General features: G+C 45.3%; 1 protein-coding gene across 6 annotated transcripts in view; it reads right to left on the bottom strand.

The window, feature by feature from the left end:
• Nucleotides 1-13,506, bottom strand: part of LOC137420801 (semaphorin-4C) — a 187,062-nt gene that overhangs the window by 93,997 nt on the left and 79,559 nt on the right. The gene's annotated exons all lie outside the window — the stretch shown is intronic.

The raw sequence follows: 13,506 nt of genomic DNA, 5'->3' as shown, positions 1-13,506 counted from the left end.
ACATGAAATGGTTTGGTCCAAAGCGAACGGCTTGCGAGTACGGTGACAATCCCCCCCCTCTATTTACATGAAATGGTTTGGTCCAAAGCGAACGGCTTGCGGAGTTTGGTAAAGAAATCGCCATAGTTCGGTAACTACTTGTCCGATTAATATGAAACCTTGAAAAGGCACATCCTCGGGTCCCCAGCAATATACCTGGCAAGTTTCAAGTATATCGGACCCGTGGTTGTCGAGAAACAGCGGTCACAGACAAACACACAAACACACAGACACACAGACACACAGAGATTACTGGAATTATAGATAGATGAAGTGAAGGTATCATTGGATTTGAATTGCCAATTTTGGAAGTTTTCGGCAGCATTAAAAATAAATAAATAATTATTTTGTCTTGTTCAGCACTTTGAATAGCATGGTATGAAGAGAGATGCAATTTTGAAAAGACTAGGGAATGCCCGTACTATATATAAGCTAGGACGTGCCCGTACGTGGGTGCCCGTTCCTTGCCAAAAAAAAAAAAAAAAAAAATTTGTGTAGGGGTGTGTGTGTGTAAACATCCTAGGGCGTGCCCGTACGTGGGTGCAAAAAAACATGCGTGCAAACAACAACAACAAAAAAAAACTTTGAAACCACGTGGCAGTAACGTCCACAGAACCCCCCCCCCCTCTATTTACATGAATGGTTTGGTCCATTCGCAACGACCACAGAACCCCCCCCTCTATTTACATGCAATGGTTTGGTCCATTCGCAACGCCAAAGCGAACGGCGAACGGCTAAATCGCCATAGCTCGGTAAGTACGTGTCCGATTAATTTCAAACCTTGAAAAGGCACATCCTCGGGTCCCCAGCAATATACCTGGCAAGTTTAAAGTATATCGGACCCGTGGTTGTCGAGAAACAGCGGTCACAGACAAACAAACAAACGTACAAACGTACAAACGTACAAACACACAGAGATTACTGGAATTATAGATAGATAACAGACAAGGAGAGAAGCTATCTAGACATTTCCATTAACTGTGAGCTTAACGTTATCTGTATTTAAAGAAATAGTTATCTGTATTTTTAGGGAGCCAATTACCCCAAGCTAAATTTCATTCCTCTCAGTTCAAGCCTCTGGAAGCAATTTCTCCATTTTAAAGCCATATATCATCCATACACTTGCCAAGATCATTATTTTCTGACAAAGTGCACAAAACTATTGATAACAAGCCAGGTTGCAGACTATCCATCTTGGCTGGTGATGTAATGCCAAAAATCTTTTTCGCAAGAAAGTGCGAGACTGGGAGGGTCGGTGGTTCAAACCTGACCCCAGCAGTCATACCAAAGACTTTAAAAAATGGTACGTGCTGGTTACTTGCTTGACTCTCAGCATTTAAAATGATGGAGTATGGACAAACAACCACAAGTTGGCAACACTAGCACAGGCTTTGATGGCCCCAATGGCCTCATCTTGCATTGAAGTTGAAGGAACTCATATTATTGTAAAGCAATTACAAAATATGCAATGGGGAGAGGAAAAAGACAGACGATTGTTCGGAATACGGAGGGTTATTTGCACACAATCACCTAATCCTACAATTGATTTGCAATTGGTCACAAGAGCTTTGAAACCAATACAATTTTTTTATTGTGGACCCTAGGCATCAAAAATCTACATACAGTGCCTATAGAAAGTCTACACCCCCTTTCAAATTTTTCACCTTTTGTTGCCTTATAGTCTGCAATTAAAATGCATTAAATCAGACTTTTTCCACCTTTATTTACACATTGTAACCCACAACTTCCAAGTGAAAAAAAAAAGATACAAATTTCAGAAAATTTATTCTGGCAATTTTGTTTAGTCAGGTAGGTATCTTGACTGCCACTGGTAACATGTAACACAGGGCTACCTGCCGCATGGTCAGGTAGTCGGCGACTAAACCGACTACCCTCACTGGCTTGCCAGTGGGGAGGGTGACTGACACCTTGTAGGAATAAAAACAACACCTGTTAAAGGGCGGATGAGCTCCCTTTGTGAGCCCACGGCCATCCAGTAAGGAGATGGTGTCTCCTAAAAAACACCCATCCGGTTGGACCGTTTTTTTAGGTAGTATTTTGTAGACAACAACTGCTCAGGGTAGTACTACCGTTTGGACTTCGGAGCGTTAAAGTGGTGCCCGAAACCATCTTGCACTCTTCCTGTCAGGATTTCTGGTCTCACTTTCTGTCTCACAAACTATAAATAGCTACCGGCCAAGCTTCAATCTCTCTTTCTTGCAAACAAACATCATACACTTTTCATCATACACTTTGACTCATTTTCACTCCTCAACTTTACATTCTCTCCCTTTTATTTTTTTTATGCAGTTATTTTGTTTAAGGCCTGGCCCCGATGAGGACTATCTAGTCCGTGACTGGAGCCTTCAACATAAAAAAGAAACAAACAAAAACTAAAAAACACGTTTGTCTCTTTCAGGTTAACCAGCTTGGACTCGTTACTTGGACACATGCCCTCAACCTTCAGCTTGACTCCGTAATGTCCTGCCTCACTAAACCTTCTTTTTCTTTGGCCAAACCGGTCTCCAACTTCAGCATGCACTTGCTTGGTCAGACCCAAGAGACTGGCAGTTGGCAAGTGAAAGGAAATCCATTCATTCCAGATTTAAAATTCCAGTGATGCAAATTCATGTGGATGCCAATAATTTTTTTTTGCATAAGTATACTTTGCAGTATAGATGCAAGAACAAACCGGAATACCAGTTGAACAGCAGTCGCAGATTGACAAGCCGAGTTTTTATTTGAATGAGGTAGTTGTTTTTTTAGCTTTCTCATCTGTACCGTCGGCTTGCGATTCACAAACCCAGGGTCAAACACGATGTACCTCGTATTTGTTTTTGTCCATCGTCTAACGTCCTTGCAATTCACATTGTAAAATACACCGATGTCTACTAAAGCCTTTTTCCTGCATGTGATTTATGTACAAACTCCACTATGAGCCTCAGATCAACATATAAAAAGTCAACTTCCTCACAGGAAAAGAAGACAACTGCTTGCGCTAGAAGGATGACAACAAGGCAAGACTGTTGTGCGTTCCTCGAATTGGAAGGCGAAGCGGGTGTCAAAGTTCATTTGTATCCGAGCCAGCAATCCCTGGGGCCCCATTCCCACATGCCTTGCTCGTCCAAACATCCCTTCACCTGGTTTGCGAATTGCACCCACAGCCAACTCCCTCCCATATTTTCACACATCTCCCACCACATCCCCGGCCAAAGGGGGAGTGTGCTCACGCAAAGGTCCGCGCAGAATTCTCAGCCTACTTTTTCCAACCTTCCTGCACTCTGAGATTTCCTCCGTATGGGCCCCAAGTCTTGGACGACAAATTACAACAAGGGTTGATACAAACACGCCCACCAAAAAATAACACAAGACCTTCCTGTCTTAAACATTTTCTACGCTGGCCTATCATCCCCTCCTGTCACCTCTACCCTTTTGGGTTTAAGCTGCAGCTCCAAAAACGTCCCAGCCAAGTTAACTCGAAGAAATAAAAATAAAAACAAGTACAAGTTCTCGTGCAATCTACCTTACTTCACGAACAGGGTGTTAATTAAATTTGGATATACGGCGACCGAATGCACTTTGCAGTTCTGTGAACACCGATGAGAAAGTAGATGCACAGGGGATTACACGGGAATCAAATCTCACCTTGACAAAGGCTTGGCACAGCTTCTTGCCAAATATTTCATAACATGATCTCTCATCTCAATACTCTTCGACTTTAAGCTAACTACAAAAACAAAACAGCAGACTTCCAACTTTTAACTAAATTCACGAATAGAGGGGATTGGAAAGGGGCTCTTTACCAGGAAGCAAGCTTTTAAGATTGTTAAACAAATCCATGATCTGATGCAATGAACCGTGGGAAAATTCCATTCGCTCTAAACATGTTTTCAATGTTGGTAAGGCTCAAAGGACAGCTAAAATAGACTGTCATGGATAACATTTGATAAACAACTGTCTTAAAAAAAAGAGAAGAAAAGTTGGACTTTTTTACGACAAATAATTAAGAAACCAGTGCGGGCAGTTGTCCAGTAAGTTAATGGCAGAATCGAAATTGCTTCATCGTTTAGTTCCACTATGCTCTGTAGCACAGGTCATACTTGATGGAATCGGACAGCATTGATCGGGAAAACATGCCTGAGATTTTGATCTGAGATGAAACATGGCCCTATAACCCTATCCCAGTGATTTTGTGCTTCATGGGAGGGGAAGCACTGAGTATACTTAACCATTGTCATGGCATTGGTGTGCTGGGTATTGCATACAACTTTAAATCGACTGCAGTACCTGGAACACATTTACGAAGAAATAAATAACAAAAAACAAACACGTACACCCAAGCACACACACGACATAGGCCTACACTTTCTCAGTGCTAGAAGGATGACATAGGCCTATGGCAGAGTGACAATCAGTCTAGGATTGGTTCTTGCCTTAAACAATTTCCCGGCTTGCCATGAACCCACTAAAGCTCTGTCCAAAATATTGGCCTTCATTATTATAAAGTCTAGGCTCATGGAAGTTTCAGGTTTTAGAGGAATGTAAAACAAAGTTGAAGCCTCCTCCTTATCTTTCATATCTGACAGCATCATATCTTATTATCCTGTGGCAGGAGTGAGAAGGGGAGAGGATATTGGTAACCGGCTCCATCTGTCCATCTGGGGAGGCGGGGCAGGAGTGGGAAGGGGAGAGGATATTGGTAACCGGCTCCATCTGTCCATCTGTCATGCAATCTCCTCTTAAACGGTTGTGCAATAATTCAACAAACATTTTGGCCACACAAACACAACAACAAACAACAAACACAAACACAACAAATCATTTTGGCCCCGACCCTGGAATGGGGTCAAAATCCAAAACTGAAATTACTGGTACATATTTACCTTTTTTAAAATGAAACGTTGTAATGCACTCAACATTAGGGGACACATAAAATATGTAACGATTTTTTGGAATTGATCTCTGGTTCATTTTTTTTTTAACTCTAAATTTGATATCAGGTAGGTCAATCCTGGTGAACTTTTATTCATCTTTCAACTTTGCTTTAGGTGGGAAGGGTGGGAATTTACTACGCTTACTTCACTCTCATTATTTTTTATAATCAAAGGAGCATTTTTTGCAGAAAGTCTTGAGATGGAGAATAGGCACATTTGTAATGCCAGAGAAACATGACCAAAAAGTAAAGAAACATTGTTCCTATTATTACTGGGGTGGTGGGAATAAGACTTGCATCATGTTGGAAAAATTGCATCACTGCTGCAGAAAATAGTACCAAAGATGTTGCTGTAAAGAATTGGCAACGTGTTGTTATGGATCCGTCACTTCCGCCTTTGTTGTTATTATATACTTGTAGGATTTTTAGTTTCAGGTAATATTGCTGTTTCATTGTACTTTCTTTAATTGTGTTATTATTGTGCATGTGAGAGTTCTTAATACAATTACTTGTTTTGTTCTACAATTGCATTGGTGTGGTTTTACCATGGTTTATTAAAACACACAAAATAACAAATCTTTCTGCCGTGTTCCAGCTCCAGACTCTGAGGTGCACCGTACCGGGGTTTGGGGAGGTAATACGTAACAAGGTTTAATCGGTCATGATCACTGCTGTTGTTAATCATATAAAACTGTAGTCTGGACTAAAGGAAGTAAATTAAATCCGGATAACTGAACAATATTATAGCAAAATAAATAAATAATCCAAAACAATAGGAAGACTAGAACGGCACCTAGTAGAGCGCATACTTCCACCAGACTGAACAGTTTACATTTTGTATCCCACTGATAGGCCAGATCTGCATCCAGACCTGAACCAAAATCTAATCGGCTTGTTCTAGTCACCGACCCAAATCATCCACTCAGTTTTGGCTGAATCCATCCACAACTTTGAGATGTCATGCTGTATATCGTTTTTTGCCCCATCTCTCAATGGTGTAGAATCACTTCAAGATTAAAAAAAGAAAAATTATTGTATCTGGAACTTCACCAAAATAAAATCAATTTGGCCTCGTCCCACTAGACTAGATCTAATTTCAGAAAAGACCATTTTCAGAATATGAGGCATTTCGAGGAGAAGTTGGTAACATGCCTATCAACAACATACAACATGCATTTTAAAGGCCATTTTCCCTGCTAGAGCAGGGGTTAGCCTTGCGGTCCCCATGACAATCTTCTCCATTTTGCCCTATTTTCTGCATCTCTCCTTGTTAACCCCCTTGCCCGCATTTCTTCTTCCACCATCTTTAGCCAAGTCTTTCTCGGTCTTCCCCATCTTCTACTTCCTTCTACATTCATTTCCATCACTCTTCTCAACCAGTCACTTTCATCCTTCCTCAACACATGACCAAACCATCTCAACCTGTTCCTCTTCACAGCATCAATCACAGGCTCGATTCCCATCATCTTTCGCAATTCATCATTTGTCTTCCTCTCTCTCAACGATATTCCGCACATCCGTCGAACCATTCGCATTTCCACCCTATCCGTGGAAATGCGACCATTTTGCGACCAATGCGACCAAAAATGCGACTATCCACCCATTTCCACTCTTTCCACCCTATCGAACCTGATTAAAGGTCACTGAATCCAAAAATCAATGTTACCAAACTAACTTTTGGGTTTAAAGTTGGTCAAAACGTCGAAACAAAATGGCCGTCAAAAACAAAATGAAAACTACATTTTGAAACTACATGTCTACTTTTATTGAATACAATATAATCAGAAACACGTACTATTTGCATATGCAATATCACAATGAGCCCACTCTGCAGAATCTTATGTACCGTGTTATAACCCAGCATAACTCTGGCGCCACAGTTTTAATGGCCGAGAATCCACCACTACAGCAAAACGAGACAATATGGCAGTCACATATTCCTCATGTTGAAGCGATCATTTTCATCAGCCTGTTGTCTACACCCACATGCAGTTGCACATGGAAGCTTTACTTTTCGATATTTGCAGCACATGGTTTGGCATCGTGAGCAACAGGCACATGATACAATTTCCAAACAAGCTTCTGGAATAGGATCAAGGGTCATGAGAATTGGACATAGCCCCATCTCATCCCATTTCCATCCAAACACAGCAGCATCTGGAAGATGTGGCACAGGGAGCGAGCTTCCTTCCATACCATGCATTGGTAATGCACACACTTGATGTGCAGCTGAAGGGCATCACTGGTTGGTGGTAACATTTCCTGCTTCTTACACTTTGGAAACATGATGGCACACATTACATCTACAGAATCGGGATGTCTTGCTACAACGAGCTGTATTTTTTTTTTTTTTTTTTTTTTTGCATACTGAATCGAGGCTCGTGAAAGAGCTGACATTTACTTCACAAACAAATCAACCAGACAAACAAAAGATATAAAAAGAGGGAGCGGAAGACAAGAGAAGGGGAAGCACACAAACACTTGAGAGCACACAACATTTAAGAGCAGGGAGATGTGTGGGAGGGAGAGGGCTTGGGGGGAGGAGGCGTGGGAAGGGGGGGGGGGGTGGGAGAAGTATAAAACACAAGGACACCAAGGACTTCCAGGACAGAAGTTGGTATTTCAAAAAAGTGGAATTGGGGTGAAATTAGCGGGGATAGAAAAGATCAAGGTTTTGGATGGGGGAAGATAAGAGATGGTGGTGAACACCTGTTTTAAAGACCTGGAGGGTGGAGTGCGATTGAAGAGAGTGAGGGAGTTTGTTCCAGAGGCGGGAGAAAAGAGGATTGAAGGAGTGAAGGAGTGAAGGTGAGCAGAGAGTCTTGATTTTGGCAGTTTAACCATAAGAGGGTTGCAGGCAGATCTTGTGCGACCTGTAGGAATATTTGCGGGACAGAGCCCAGAGAGAGCTGGGGGGGCAAGGCCAGAGAGGAGTCGGTAGAAGACGGAAAGACCACCAACCTGCCTGCGGTGAGTGAGTGAGAGGCCCTTGGAGTTAGCTTCATCGCGGGAGATTCCAATGATTCTGAATGCTTTGGTTTCAACAGCGTGAAGACGAGCTAGGTGTGAGGCAGGAGCACCAGCCCAGAGGGGAGAGCAGTATTCCATTGAGCTGCGGATGAAAGCCTTGTATGTGGTGAGGAGCTCAGGTGTGCCAAGGAAGGACTTCGCACGACGGAGGATGCCCAGTCGGTGACTGGCTTTGGAGGCCAGATTTGAAATGTGGTTTTCCCAGGAAAGATCATGGCAGATAGTGAGACCCAAAAGCTTGAGTGACAGAACTTCTTGGAGAGGATTATTCAGAAAGTGGATGGGAGGGTTGTCCAGTCGGTCTTTTCGGAGAGACATCGTAAGAGTGTGAGATTTGTCAGGATTGAAAGACATGTTCCACTTGTTTGCCCAGTCTGTGATTTTGTCCAGGTCTGCAGAGTGAGAAGGCTGCAGACTGCCGATCTGAGGGATGAAGAATGGAGCGACAGAGAGTAGAGTCATCAGCAAAGAGATAGAGAGGATTTTCAAGAGAGTCAGAGAGATCATTGATGAAGACCAGAAAAAGCACAGGGCCCAGAACACTGCCTTGGGGAACTCCAGCCTGAACAGGAAGAGGAGATGAGAGAAACCCATTCAGGGCCACACGTTGACTACGACTAGAGAGGAAGTCCGCCAGCCATGGGTGGAGATTTCCATTGATACCAAAAGAGGAGAGTTTGGTGAGTAGAGCGGGGTGCCAGACCGTATCGAAGGCACGTGATATGTCAAGGGAGACAGCTCTAATTTCCTGTTTGGCATTTAGGACCTCCATCCATTGTTGAGAAAGCAGAAGCAGCATGTCCAGAGTAGTGTGACCAGGTCTGAAACCAAATTGATGATCAGAGATCAAGCCATTGGAGAAGAGGAAAGATTTCATATCTGAAGCAATGATGGATTCCATGACGTTGCTGATAATTGGGAGAAGGCTGATTGGTCTGTAGTTGCTGGGATCTGTTTTTGCACCTTTTTTGTGCAAAGCGGTGATGTTGGCAGATTTCCAAGCAGATGGCAGATGACCTTGAGCAAAAGAGAGGGTGAAGAGAACAGAGAGAGGGAGTGAAAGAGCGGAAGAACAGGATTTTAGGACCCGTGGGCTGATGCCGTCGGGTCCAGTTGCAGAATCAGAGTCGAGGGTTGACAGAAACTTTTCCACCTTGTCAGGAGGAAAGGACACAGAGTCCAGGAGCAGCTGGGTATGACTGGGTACGGTGGGTACAGAGAGGGATGGGTTTGGGACACAAGATTTAGAGGCAAACACAGAGTTGAGGCATTCAGCTTTTTCACGTGCGGAGTCAGCCGTGTGGCCGTTTGAGGTGAGGGAGGGGATGGAGGGGGAACAAACACCAGAAACAGATTTCACCAAACGCCACAAGGATTTGGAAGAGGGAGACAGATAAGAGAGTTCTGTCCTGAGAACGGAGAGATATTGTTTCCTTGCTCTCCTGAGGGTGGACACACACTTGTTTCGGGCTTTGTGAAAGGAAATGAGATTTCCTTCCGTTGGATTTGCTTTCCAGGAGACGAAAGCAAGTTGTTTCTGGGCAATAGCCTCATAAGATTCCGTGTACCATGGACAGGAGGAAGGGTATGACAACTGAAGAGTGAAGACGAGATGGGATAAATCTGTGCATGAGAGAGAGCAATTTACTTTGGAAGAATTCCCAGGATGAGTTGATGTCAGAGGCGGTAGAGATGGGAGACCAGTCCAGATGATTGATGGCTGCTTGAAGACCGTGCCAGTTGGCCTGAGTGAAAAGCCAGACTCGTCGACGCTGAGGAGGCTCTCTGAGAATGGTCAGAGAGATGTCCACTTTAACAAGCACATGATCAGATGAGCCGATTGGAGCAGAAGAAGAGCAGCAGACATTTTCAGGGAAGTTAGTCATAACCAAGTCCAGAAGAGAAGATGCTCCATTGACTGAGATCCGGGTCGGGAAATTGACAGATTGTGTCAGTCCCAGTGAGTCACAGAAGTCCTTTGCTGAAGAGCCATGGCTGGTGAGAGAGGTACCCACACCCAGCCAACTGGCATGGTGACAATTGAAATCACCACATATGAGGAAGAGAGAGTTAGGATGGGTAGATAGAAGTTGGTCCATATTAGACAGCGAGATGTAGATGGAGTCATCACTGTTTGGTGGACGGTACAACACACATATGAACAAAAGGTGGGAGCGAAGGGGAAGCCGTAGCCAAAGGTATTCCTGGGGTTGAGATATCATCATGGGGTTGAGATAAGTCAAAAGATGACTCCTATCGTTGGATCTCATTTCTGTTTGTAAACTGGGCATAACAATCCGTATGCCAAACAAGAGATGAAATACTTTCAGATCCAAGTACATCTACAAAACGATAAATCATATCGTTTATTGACAGTTAAGGTGTTGACTTGTGGTCAACAAGTAAGGTGGCTGGTCTAAGATATTAGGGTTTTGAGTTTGAGCCCCTGTCATGCCGTTGAAATAACACAAGGTAGGTTGACTCAGCCTGTGATCCTTCTGAGGTCAGCAAAATGAGTAGCAGCTTACTGGTAACAGGGGGAACTGCATCAGCGCACAGCCACGCTTCCAGAAAATTATGCAACTAGCAGCCACAGGATGCATATAAAACAACAACAACAACAGTTCTCTCAACTTCTTTCTGCTTTCAGTCGCATTAGTGAGTGCATGAATCCCTTGTTTACTGGCTTTACAAGCAATGTCATTTGCATGTTTGACAAAATATAGTATACACAAACTGATAGCTATTGATAACGGTCTCTTTAAGCTAAATACAGGTATCATCCTCGAGGTTTTGTTTATCTGGAAAAGAAAAGATGGAAAAGTTCTGACGTGCATGCAGAATTCGTGAATGATGGTTAATGCCTTAAACCAAAAATAAAATGTCAAATAAACCTTCGATTTTCACGAATAGTTCTGAGCAAATATCAAACATGGCATTAACTATTTGGTGCAATAGTCAGTTTAGATGTTATTTGTGTACTTTTGTAAATATGACACCATATCTCTACAAGAAATATTGCTCCCAGATCATATAGTATTTTCATATTTCAGACAATATAAACTAGAACAAGCGTTACGCCTCGGTCCCCCGTCGGGGAAGTGATGTGAGTTGACAAAGTGGAAGACGCAGAAAACATGCTATGATATGATATTTCGCTCACAAGGTTCAGACATACATGGAGGCGGCCATCTTGGATTTTGACGTGGTGACCCAATTTTCAATGGCGTTCTTCCTTATGCCTAGATACACCCACACACCAGATTAGAAGTTGGTACTTCGCTTATTTTTCAAGATATTTCGCTCACAAGGTTCAGACATATATATGGTGGCGGCCATCTTGGATTTTGACGTGGCGACCCAATTTTCAATAGCGTTCTTCCTTATGCCGAGATACACCCACACAACAGATTAGAAGTTGGTACTTCGCTTATTTTTCAAGATATTCAGCTCACAAGGTTCAGACATACATGGCATCAGACATACATGGTGGCGGCCATCTTGGATTTTGACGTGGGTTGCACCCGCACACCAAATTCGAATGCTGTCCTTCGCTTACGCACGCCCGCACGCACGCACGCCCGCACGCACGGAAGTAGGGGAAAACCATAGTCCCCCTTTCGCTCCGCTGTGCGACGGGGGACAAAAAGTGGATCGTGTGCTACCACATATTTCCATGCCCAAAGTTTCAAGTACTATCCTAATCACCAATGCAGTCATTCACCAAAGTTTCAATTTTCTAGCTGAAACTGTGCAGGAGGAGATGCGAGACATTTCTGATGTACAAATCACTGGAGTGTAGAAAATGGGTCATGATTGTCCAATCAAAAGTTAGTCATAGGTCATGTCAATCTGTACCAGTGTGCCAAGTCGGAGAGAAAAATAACATTGGTCAAATAGTCTTGAGGACTGAGGTCAGTCATGCGTTGAAAAGTAGGTCACGATAGCTCATATTTAAAAAAAAAAAAAAAACTGCTCCAAGGGTCACAAGGGCCCGATCAAAATTTTGAAATCAGCAGCACAGTCCACACCACCAGTGCAGTCATTCACCAAAGTTTCAATTTTCGAGCTCAAATCGTGTAGGAGGAGTTACCTGACGTGTATGTATAAACGGTATTGTGGAGCTGTGCTCTCACGTCGAACTCCAACAATATGGACGCGACAACGAGCTGATTTTCACCGAGCTGTTTATTCCGAGCTCGGCACGAATGCACTGAAAAAGGCAACGCCGAGCGGCAATATATCGTTCAAATTCAAACAGTAAGCCATGCCTCTCAACGGGGCGTGGTATGCAACCCGAGTGACCGCCCGCTGATTACGTCACCGGCCGGTACAAGAGAATTGTGTCCGGTAACCGCTACATGCACCCCCCCAGAATTCACTTGTACAGGGAGAGTCAGTTTGTGGGGGGCCTTAATGACCCGGCCGAAACGACCCCTGGCGATTCGTGTGGGGGTGGGAGGCGGCTTGGCGGCGGATGGTCTGGCGTGGGGCTTGGTCGACGGGGGACGGCCCCGCCGTGGAGGACGGACCAACCGTGGAGGTTGGTCGAGGTCCAAATGGGCCGACTCGAGGCGGTCCACGGAGATATGGTCTGGTTTGCCGCCAATGTCGACGACGAACGACTTGTCGCCCCTCCTCAAGACCCGAAAAGGCCCATCATACGGCGGCCGGAGTGGTCCCCGGTGCGCGTCGTGGCGCACAAAAACGTACTCCGCTGTGCGAAGCGCTGGGGGGACATGGGGTTGAGGATAGCCATGATGAGACGTGGGCACCGGGGCAAATCTCCTCGCGGCCTCCTGGAGGACCGAGCGTTGGCGAGCCGCGGACCAGGGGCCGGTGGCGTCGGGGATGAACTCCCCCGGCACGCGCAGTGGTTGGCCGTAGACCAGCTCGGTGGTAGAAGCCTGGAGGTCTTCTTTAGGGGCCGTCCGGAGGCCCAATAGCACCCACGGGAGCCTGTCAGCCCAACCGTCGTCCTGGAGGCTGGCCCTAAGAGCCGCCTTCATTGAGCGGTGAAACCTCTCGCACAAGCCGTTGGCCTGGGGGTGGTAGGCCGTGGTGCGGTGAAGTTTTACTCCCAAGGCCTGAGCGACCGTGCCCCAAAGCTCAGAGGTGAACTGTGGGCCTCTGTCAGAGGAGATGTCCGAGGGGGTGCCGAAACGGGCGACCCAGGTGCCGATAAAGGCCTGCGCCACGTCGGCGGACGTCGTTGACGTCAGCGGGACGGCCTCCGGCCACCGGGTGGTCCTGTCCACCATCGTGAGGAGATGGGTGAAGCCCCACGAGGGGGGAAGGGGTCCCACCAGGTCCACATTGACGTGGTGGAAACGCCGCGTGGGCACGTCGAATGGTGCCAACGGGGCCTGGGTGTGCCGGTGGACCTTCGCACCCTGGCAGGCGACACAGGCGTTGGCCCAGTCGCGGACGTCCTTCCGGAGCCCGTGCCAGACGAATTTCGCTGCCACGAGCTTCTGCGACGCTTTCCGGCCCGGATGGGAAAG

Source organism: Myxine glutinosa, chromosome 2 (assembly GCF_964187855.1).
Source record: "Myxine glutinosa chromosome 2, kmMyxGlut1.1, whole genome shotgun sequence".
Lineage (NCBI taxonomy): Eukaryota > Metazoa > Chordata > Myxini > Myxiniformes > Myxinidae > Myxine > Myxine glutinosa.
The sequence above is the reverse complement of the archived record's forward strand: the minus strand, read 5'-3'. Positions and strand labels throughout refer to the sequence as shown.